The sequence below is a fragment of the Taudactylus pleione genome, unplaced genomic scaffold, assembly GCF_031769625.1.
Source record: "Taudactylus pleione unplaced genomic scaffold, aTauple2 ptg000029l, whole genome shotgun sequence".
In the NCBI taxonomy this organism is placed as follows: Eukaryota; Metazoa; Chordata; class Amphibia; order Anura; family Myobatrachidae; genus Taudactylus; species Taudactylus pleione.
In genome coordinates, this window is record NW_028284431.1 from 1,931,501 (window position 1) to 1,937,500 (window position 6,000).

Consider the following 6,000-nt stretch of genomic DNA (forward strand, 5'->3'; position numbering starts at 1 on the left):
AACCAATTGTTCCTTGATCCAGTGGCTAACAGAACTGCATTTCAAGAATATTACACTGATCTCTATAACCTGCCGATTCCCTCCTCCACACCACTGATACAGGCCAATTCTAAATTGGTTTCTGATTTCCTTTCCAAATCCAAACTTTCTGCACTTTCCCGCATCGCTCTCACACGGCTTAATGCTGAGTACTCTATTGAAAAAATAGCATTTGCCATCAAAGACCAAAAAACAGCAAATCCCCTGGCCCCAATGGGCTCATGGTCGCATACTATAAGAAATTCTCAGGTCTGCTTGTACCCCACCTGCACTCGCTTTTTAACAGTGTTCTTCAGGGTGCCCCTTCCCTTCTGAAATGTTGTAAGCCGGAATTGTAGTAATCCTGCACTGCGCTAGCTACAGACTTATCTGCTTTCTCATTATGGTAGACTCCATTCAAGGGATAACACTAGACATGCTGTCGGTTTTATTCATATTACAAACTCCCCTACTATTATACTATATTTGAATGCTTAATGCTTGAATGCTTTGATAGGATCTTCTGGGGATTCATGAAAGCTGCACTTGAAGCATTTGGCTTCACTGCTGACTTCCTTACTGACAACCAGGCATTGTACACTACTCCTTCTGTTAAGATCGTAATTGATGGTACAGTTTGAGTCTGTCACAATCAGCAATGGCACAAGACAGGACTGCACCCTATCGTCCCTGATATTTGCACTTGTGGATGAACCACTCGCTTCTCATGTTGGAGCTAATCCCGACATCCAGGGTTTGCATGTGGTTTCTACTGTCTCTAAGATTTCTCTTTTTGCAGACAATATCCTTATTTCTCTGACCCATCCGGCACTCTCCCTTCCCAATCTTTTCACTGTGTTTCAGTCCTATAGCACTGTCTCTGGGTATAAAATTAATTAATAAAAACAATGGGTCATGCTGCTCCATGTTTCCCCCCGAGAAGCTGAAGTCCTTAAATTTTATTTTAGCTTCAAATGGCAAACCAGATAGAGCAAATACTTTGGGATCTACCTCACCTCCTCCTACAACTTCGTTTTTCACGATAACTTCCCGCCTCTTTTCTCCAATATGCAGACTAATCTGACCTCCTGGAACCGTCTTATTATTTTGTAGCTGCCTTAATGAATGCTATTTACAAATAGCTTTACCTTTTCCAAACCCTCCCTAAAGCTTTCCCCACCTTTGTCCTTAGAAATATCCAGAAAGCTCTTATCCGCTTCATAAGGATCCATAGACCTCCATGTATTTCTGCCAATGTCCTGAAGAGACTGATGTAAAGGTCTCCCTGACATCAAACTGTATTACCTGGCCTACCATTTCTCTCAAATTGTTGCCTCTTACGCTCCTCCTGGCTCCACCTCTTGGCTTGATATTGAGTCAGCCTATGTTAATCTCCTCGACCTGTTCCCACTATGGGGCCTGTCCTCCCCTAAGCAAATTTTCAAAAAAACTGGCCGCACACATACTGGCATCAGCTAAATCTTTGATAGCCTTGAATTGGAAGAACACTTCCCTTTGGTCTCTCACTGCACTTAAACACCAGATATGGCAAGTGGTGGCTATGGAGGAGATAACTTATTACCTGCACAACAGGGGCCATGTTTTCACCCAAGTTTGGGCTCCCTGGCTCATTGCAGAGAGCAGACTCTCTTCTCCCTCTCTAGCTATGCTCTGTCACTCCAAGACGACCCATGGGTGATGAACATTGTTTATTTTAACCTGCTCCGTTTTCTTTTTTTATTTAATTTTCTCCTTTATTCCTGATCCTGATCCTTAGTCAGAGGTTACTTACATAGCCCTATCTCGTGGTCCACATCCCCCTCCCACCTTTTTTCCTATATTCTCCTTTCTTACCCCCATTCCAGTTTACTTTGTTATTACTGTTAAATATACATTTCTCTATTAGAAAATTTAAAAACTTTCACCTGTTTATGTTTAATCTACATTATTGCTAATTTTTTCGGTAAATGTTTACTTCAAGATTTGACCTGGTGGCACTGTGGTATTCTCTTTATATTTTCTGTGTCATTCTTTTCCAAATACCACAATACTATCTTTTTTCTGTAATTTTGATTGACCATTCAAAATAAAGAATTATATTAAGAAAATAACACTTACAAGCACCCAGGGCCTGGTTATTGGTGATCTGGTGAGCTCAACTGTCATCTGATCGCTTTGCTCCTTCTGTAACCCCCGGTCATCTGTCATCTGACGTTTAAAGTGAACTGAGATGCTGTGAAGTCCAAGCAGGAGCATTTCTAGAGAGGAGGGGGCCCATGTGCAGTCTCTGTCTGGGGACCCATCTTCTCTCTCCGGTGGCCGGCTGTGCCACACCTGTAGACTCTGGGCACTAGAGTATTCAGTGCATTCGCAAAACACTGGAAAAATGGCCGTGGTGGCCATTTTCCAGGTGGTTTTGACAGTGCTGATATTGGCGCTGACGCGGGACTCCAGAGGTGGAATGCAGGGTGTGTGGTGTGGGCCCCCGTGGTCCCAGAGGGCTGTGTGCCCCGCACACCCTGCAACCATTATAAATACGCCCCTGTGTCCTAGCCTGCAACTCACTGCACAGAGCAGATCACACAGAACAGGAGCCCAGTGATCAAATGACGAGGGTCACCGAGGGTCACCGAGGAGTTCACCAGTTCAGTGATAACCGGGTCCTGGGTGCAGGTGTTAGCTTTGCGGTGCAGGGAGGAGCGGATGTAGCTGACGACACATGCGCAGTCACAGTATCAGAGTATTTTTTCTGAAAAAATATCCTCAAAAGTCTGTTGGGGGGAGGGAGATTCGCAGAGACAGAGCTTCCTTGCAAGCTCTGTCCGTGCATGCGATATTTGATACATTCTTGCAATGTATTAACGTATTGCATTGCAAATTTGGGTGAGTTTATCACATCTTATCCACATCTTCGATGTGGTATGTGATAAATATGCCCATATTTATGCTAGCATACCCTCTACAGAGCCTTATATATGCACGAGAAATGAAGAAAGTTTCCATCAACAGTCAGTCAATCACAAGCAGTTTGCAAGTGCTGGTTACAATCATCCTTATTGTGTATTTGCTCTTTCCCTTAACCACCCGCAAATAGTACATCTTTCAAATGTGTCTGTGTGTGCTTTCATATGCGGCTGCATATGTCTGCAACTGCGTTAACTTGGCCTTTACTGTAGTCAATCAACATTACACTTCTCCTTCCTTCTCCTGTCCCACCTCTTCTTATGCATGCAGATGTAAATGCCATATTCAAGCAAATCTGCCTGAATGCAAAGACCAGAGTGCATTTACACAGTTTATCCTACACAAACTGGTATTGTTCCCATCAGCCCACAATCTCCACTAAATTTTGCTTTGCATCTGCAGACCTCAGTGGTACAGTGAAAGCAGTAAGAATTAAACTTCTACATGGTAATGTGAGCTGAGAGCAAGCCAATTACTCCATGAGAGTATTACTCCTACACATAGGTAGATATGCAGTCAGAAACTCGACATTCAGAATGTTGACCGCATAATTGTAACATAGAATGTCGACATTGCAAATTTGCATTGTCGAACATAGCAACTGTCAACATTCACAATATTGGCATTCTGGTGTAGATAATGTCAGTGTTTACATTGTGAATATCGACATGCTGTACATGTCAACATTCAGAACATGTCAACATTATGCTGTCTACATTCTGAATATCAGCAAAATATACTGTAGGTAAATCTGGTCATCTCATTTGATTTTCAAACAAACTGGCTCAATACTGATTTATAAGAGCCACAATGACCAGTTACATCAGACTTGGGCAGTCTGGATGGACATTCTGCACAGATGTAGGCTATGTTATAATCCACACTACTTAGCGACTTCTGTGATCCATTCACTTGTGATCTAAATAGCTGGAAGACAGCAATTTGGCCCAATTGAATTAGCATGCATGTAACCAACTTTACAGAAAGATAAATAGGTACTATTGGGCTGATTCAGAGTTGAATATATGCCGGTTTGCATAGTGTATCCCTACTGGAAATAAGTCAAGCACATTCCGAATTACAGCCTGAGAGGTGGAATGAGGGAGGGATGGGACGTTCAGTAAGGACAGGTTCATGCAAGTGCGGCCCGGCTAGCTATTAGCGTACATACAACTTTAGAAAACATTTCTTTTTCAGCTACAGTAGTAAAGGTCAGGCACACTGATTACAATAATGAGAAGAACACCAGACTTATGCTTACACTTGCTTAGACATCTCAAGAGCCCCTTGCTCCATTTGTAGATATATAGAATTCCCCTTACTCTTGTAACATGTTAAAGCACTTTTTGTACATAAAAAGGTAACTATGTTAAAGTAGGACTTTGAGGTGACATATTAACACTGAATTATTCCTACAATATCCTTACATTCCAGCACATGGTTATACAAAATGCAGGGATGTTTTTCAAGAACACAGAATAGGAGAGTGCACAATGGGCACATTTGTACAAAGACATGTCTGCTCTGGTGCTGTAATTTACATAAATGACCCCCAGAGTTTAACTGAATGACAATTGTCAATAACTGCTCAGCACCCGGGATGAGTCTCTATAGAGCACTGCAGACATTCTCATAGAATATTATTTCAATAGCAATTTCTTCTTTCGCACAAAACATTGCGTTGATGTCAAGGCCACTGATTTTGAGTGGGTTCTGCATGAAAAGGCACTATGCATTTCATTCAGTCAGAGACTTCAATATTATGTATGCATACATTTTTTTTTCTTTCTTTATGGTTCTTACTTTTTTTTGAGCATTGGATGTGCCAATCATTCTCGACAGTTTTGCTTTGCATCAGTTTCATCCATAACAAAACTAATTCTTATTCTACACAAGAAAAGCTTATATATTTTACTACAGGACATATTTTTGGTTTTATTATAGGCAAGTAAATTTATTTAGACTTTTTAAGTAATATGCAAAGAGACATAGACAAAACATATAAATAATATCAATTACGTATTTCTTCTTTCAACTTCTTTCACACAATTCATTTAATTCCAAATATTTTTTTTAAATGTGTAAAGTTTTAAAAGGATAATACCTAAAAATGCTAAATATGTGGCCAATAATAAAGAATGAATGCAAATGAGTGGCAGAGGGCTAAATGTAATGGTCCAGGTTGGTTTTGCCGTAAAAAAAATAAAACGCTTTTCCAACGTAGCAAAGTTGCCCAAAGATTATAACTTTGGTCAATTTGGTACCAATTACAAAGGGCCCAGAAAGTGTGTGTGTTTCATGATATAAGCGGATTTAATGCCCTTTATTTTACTTGTCAGAGCATGTTTCATGATCTGTAACACATGCACTAACACTAGAGGCACTGTGGGGAGCTGCTCTCAGATTTATACAACTCTGGTGGTCTCTTGCCTTTTCATGCAGACCAAAAAACCTCATGTTAAGCTGGCGATACACCAGACCAACTTTCATCCAACCATCCAACTAATTGGTCGGTTGGAATGAAAATCCGGTAAAGCATGGGAGCAAATGACAATCGGCCATTTGCTCCCAAACCCGATTGTCATTTGCTCCCAAACAACGGAAAAATTAGGAAAGCTGTTATTTAGACAAGTTGTTTAAATCAAACAGCAGGGTTAGGGTTAGGCACTAGGTGGAGGGATAGCATTAGGCACTAAGGAGGGAGGGTTAGGTTTAGGGTGCGGAGAAGGGTAGGTTAGATTTAGGCAATAGGAGGAAGTTACAGTAGGTTTAGCCACCAGGAAGGGAGGGGTAGGGAGAGGGGAAGGGCTAGTATACTGATCAACAAGTGTGGTATCCTAACCCTGTCCGGATTCCAAAGTTGGGATGCCGGGATCACGAGCGCTGGCATCCCCCACCGGGATCACGAGTACCCAACCCCCACCACCATAAAAAAAATGCTGATACTCTAGGTCGCTATGAATCAAGAAAGTTTGGGAACCACTGCCCCAATATATTTGGATGTTATTATTAATAATA

General features: G+C 41.4%; 1 protein-coding gene across 1 annotated transcript in view; it reads right to left on the reverse strand.

Moving 5' to 3' along the window:
* CBLN4 (cerebellin 4 precursor) overlaps window positions 1-6,000 on the reverse strand; it is a 34,903-nt gene that overhangs the window by 24,103 nt on the left and 4,800 nt on the right. The window lies entirely within an intron of this gene.